The 4585-nt window shown below is 33.0% G+C and overlaps 1 non-coding gene across 1 annotated transcript; it reads left to right on the forward strand.

Annotated features, from left to right (window-relative positions):
* Positions 1-3763: 3763 nt before the first annotated feature.
* On the forward strand, positions 3764-3890 carry LOC129228848 (U11 spliceosomal RNA). The gene has a single exon (XR_008581026.1). It is a non-coding gene; the product is annotated as a U11 spliceosomal RNA (small nuclear RNA).
* The last annotated feature ends 695 nt before the right edge of the window (positions 3891-4585 follow it).

Consider the following 4585-nt stretch of genomic DNA (forward strand, 5'->3'; position numbering starts at 1 on the left):
TAAAAATGTGAGGAAAATTAGAATCTCAACGCAGATTATGCATCGAGAACAACAGCGAATCTTAACTATTAGAAATAACTTACTAGGAGCCACCATTGAAATTACAAGATTGGTTGAATCTCGGGGGAGGGAAACAATGTAAAGTTATGGGAGACTTGTTTTCTTGCTAACGTAATTGAAGGGTAAAATTAGTTTAAAAAATTAGGATTAAAAACTCCACACAACTATCTAGAAGCGTTTAAACAGGCAAGTTAAAACCATAAAATTTTTATAATAATAAATGAGAAAAAATATTTGAGCAAATGAATTGAAAATATAGGTAGAAATGTTGAAGCAGTTAAAAATAAACAACAAGCACCCTTTTTAAAAAAGTTCATTATTGGGGGGGGGGGGGCAATCCAGTAAGCCGTTGGGAGCCCTGCTGATTTTTTTACAGGGAGGTCCAATATTTATAAACCCGGGTCTGCAGAAGTTATTTCTTTACCAATTTCACAGCAGTTACTAATTTGTTTTTAAGCCATGATTCAGTTGAGGTGACATTTTGATGCTACATGCAGTTTCCATTAATATCATGGTTTTGCAAAGAAACTACTATGTGATTTCTTTCATTTTTTATGAGCTGAAAAAGAAATCTATAATTTCACATATAACGTCCTGAACCTTTCTGACTATTTTAAGCACGTCTACACATTAAAAAAAAACTTTTAATTATTGATTCCATCAAAGAACAATCAATGAACGAATCGCGATATCACGTTCCCTTGAATTCGACACGAGTGAGTTAAATGTATTTTTCAACCTGGCCTTGGACTCCAGTATTACTTCTATAGCAAAAATAAATGTTTTTTTTTTTTTCAAAACATTCTGTGTGTGTTTTGTGCTCTTTTTAAATAACTGTAAAAAAAAATGTAATACAAAAGTCAATTTAAAATAATGAAAGAGTTAAAATAGATTATCCTCTTTGGGGAGGGGAAGGCACCTCCCTAAAATCCGCTACAGTTTATCATTGATTAATTTACTTTTTAACTTGTTTAGTTAGAAAATAATAATGTGCGTCATGTCATGATCAAAAAAAGTTAAAAGGTTACGTTAAATAAATAAACTGTTAAGATTTTTTTTTTTTTTTTTCCTCTAAGGATCGCATTTGTTTTGCGTTGAAATCTGTTCTCTCTGATGCCAAAATACGTGTCCGGTTATCTATCCACACGTTCAGCAGAAAAACCGAAACAATTTAATACGTAAATTTTTGTTCCATCCAATTTAACCATAGTTATTTTTGTAATAATTGGCATAATGAATTGCATATCATCTGATAAGAATAACTTACAGATTAGTCTAAGTCGTTCCTTAATATATTTAAAACAATCATCAACTTTTCAATTTTATCTGTAAGCTGTATTTGCGGAAAATTGAGATATAGTAGTTGTCTATGCTGAGAATTTTAGATATAACATAATATGCTGCTCTCTGTAGAAATTGAATGTAAATCATTTGATAGGTGTAAGAAGTAACATTTCTTGATAAACGAAAAATGATTTATATAGAACTAGCCCTTTGCGTCGACCAGCTGGTTCGCTTTCTTACGCCATTCGCCTTTCTGTGCAAGCAGCTACCTACGGCGGCTGTTTGGCTAACTTGTCATTTACCTTTTTACTTCAAGTTTGGCGCCTTCGCCGGATGTTTAAATAAATTTGGCAGCAGTATTAATCAATCCATCTCTTTCTTTTTTTTTTCTGCGATTCTCATTTTTACTCCAAGATTGCCTCCTTCGGGCAATCTTGGACTTCATTCGGCTATCTACCTTTACGATCTGTCTCTAAATTTTCTTATTCATCTCTATTTATTTTAATCTCCCCGCCAATTTCCTAATAAAAACTAAGATCACTCAAAAAACCGCTTTTTTATTTCAGTAGAGCATAAAAAAGTTATCTCCAAAATTCCACGTAATGTGCAAAAAGTAGCGTTTGACAAAGAAAAAAAAATTATCGCAGTTTTTATTGAATTAAATGCGCACAACTATGAAATGCAACGTAATATAGAGATGCAGCAAAACGTCCAGCTTGGGGGGGGGGGGGAGAAATAAATGCAATTGCTAAATAAAACAAAAAAAAGGAAAGAAAAAAAGCAAGCGATGCCGGAAAAACACGTGGTCATCACGTCATAAAATGTAGAAGTAAGCTGTATAGTAAAAAAAAAAAGATTAACATTGTTTACTGACTGTTACTGTTGGATTACTGACTTTTTAACATTGTTTGTGTTTAAGATTCCATCGTAAATATCAAATCGAAATCCAAGTAGTGACGTCAGAGGCAGAAAAGATTGGAGAACGCGTTTTTTCGACCGATGTGTGGAAAGACATGATGTGTTCGGCATTAAAAACATTGTAAAAAAAAAAAAAACTATTGCGTATTTTTTTAAGAACTTTTTTCTTCTGAAGAGGGCGAAATGTTTTTACTATTACCAACTTGAATTTTGGAAATGAGGCTTGATACTTCTCGCAGGATGATATTAGAAAAAAATAAAACCCAGGAAAAAATGCAAATTAAAAGTTTTTTCAAAAATTCATAAAAAATACAAAAATTGCTCTATCTTCAAAAATTTTTCATGCATCATATTTAAAATTAAACTTCCTACACTATAGTACAAAAAATTATTGTGTGGTGCGATTGGTTTGAGGTCTGTGAGGTAAAAAGTGAAAAAAAAAAAATTAAATAACTTTTTTTCTAATTGAAATATCAAAAATCGAAGCCCGAGGTGCACATCTTCGGCAAAAACTGCACCTGCATACCAAATTTCATATTTCTAAGCGTTACCGTTTTCCCGGGATGCGCGCCACATATAAACAAACAAACATGTTATTTCATGTTATTTTATGTATAGAATATAGTAGCTGCGTTGCACGCCTTTGCCCGGTGTGACGTCACTTGACACAATAAAAATTGGGTCAAGTGACGTATATTCAACAATCAGGCTTAAATAAATAAATTTAAAAAAATCATCATGCAAAATTTCCCTCCCAAACAATAACGACAAGTATTAAAATATTTTAAAGAAATTTAATCGAGAAAGATGGATTTGCGAAAGATGGAAAAGCGTAACCATTTAAACACAAAATAAAATAAATTTAAGGAATTAAAATGCGAAAGAAAATGGTTAACAATTTGAATGGAAATGAGATTTTTTGAATTTGATTTGAAAAGGCATGTAACTTTTTTTGCTTTCGAGATAGAAATTTAGTTTTTCGACAATAGGTCGAGATGGATCTAGAGTAAAAAATATCGGTTTTTCCAATGGTGTCATGACTTCGCTTTTAATTGATAGATTTAAGAAATAGGTTAGCAATTTCGTAAATTGTAATTCGCAACTCCAATAAACGGTAGGAGGTGCTGCAGCAACTGTATAATGGCGGATAAAAAAGGTAAAACAAACAAATGCCGTAACTTATAACTTGCTTTGAAGCTTAATGAATGTGGGAAGCTATCTTTTCTTTTCCTCTGAAATTGCATTCACCACAAACTGTCAGAAGCCTGTAATTTATCCCAAAGAAATCACGTTGAACGGAATGTTTTACCTTTTTCGGTAGTATCGTTAATCCCCGCAAGGTAGCGTATTCGAGCTCTGGAGTTACGAATTGAACAAGGAGTTTTGCACGAATGTATAATTTATGTCAAAATCTTTTTATTCTCAGTCACGAAAATAATTAACTACCAGTATTTTTCCGAAGTTGTTTAATATAACTACGTAATCCTCCTCTGCCAGTTTTAAAAAGGGTACTTGCCTGCTAAATGGCACGCAGCTTCTCCGAAGTTGTGCAGAATCGCTAGCAAGAGATTCTGAATACATAATTTTTGGAACTTGGGGCAGCTGATAGTCTTTACTTCGGCGCTCCACCAGTTGATAGAAGTGGAGATCAATGATAATACCGAGGAGTAATATGATTACGATCGAATGTTGCACTGCTCAACCTGTTTCTACGAAGTAAGGTAACGTCAACAGAAGCAGACCTACCCAAAAGAGCCATATTGCCAGTCCTAGTACGGTAGTGAGTGAAACAAAACAAACACTACATTAGTCTTGTATTTTTCGCCACTCCTCATGCCTGTGACATATTTGGTTTTATGTATTTTGCCAAGGACTGCCTGTTCTTATTCCAACTAAAAAGTGTCCCTTTCCCCTCTCACAGACAAAAAAAGTAAAAATTAAAAAGAGAGGAAGGAAAAGAAGAAAAGTAAAATTCCGAATTTGAAAAATTGGAAACACACATTTATTAATGTTAAAACTAGCTGCGTTGCACTAACTTACTCCAAAATAAAAGATGTGTAAGCAACGCATAATCTCACAAATAAGCAAAAAGGGCAAAAAGTGGTAGCCGCATGGCAACGGATTTTTATGAAATTTGGTCCACAGATTCCTTTTATGCCTGTATAAAAGCATTTAAAGTAATTTGGGTTCATATTTTTTATTTTAGTAGTTACATGCGATTGAAAATTTGGTCAGATTGAACAGCGTTCTCATGAATGCTAAATGTTGCATGTTCAAAGACTTTTATTTTATTAATTATTTAATATAAACATAAAAGTTACAT

Source organism: Uloborus diversus, chromosome 8 (assembly GCF_026930045.1).
Source record: "Uloborus diversus isolate 005 chromosome 8, Udiv.v.3.1, whole genome shotgun sequence".
NCBI lineage: Eukaryota > Metazoa > Arthropoda > Arachnida > Araneae > Uloboridae > Uloborus > Uloborus diversus.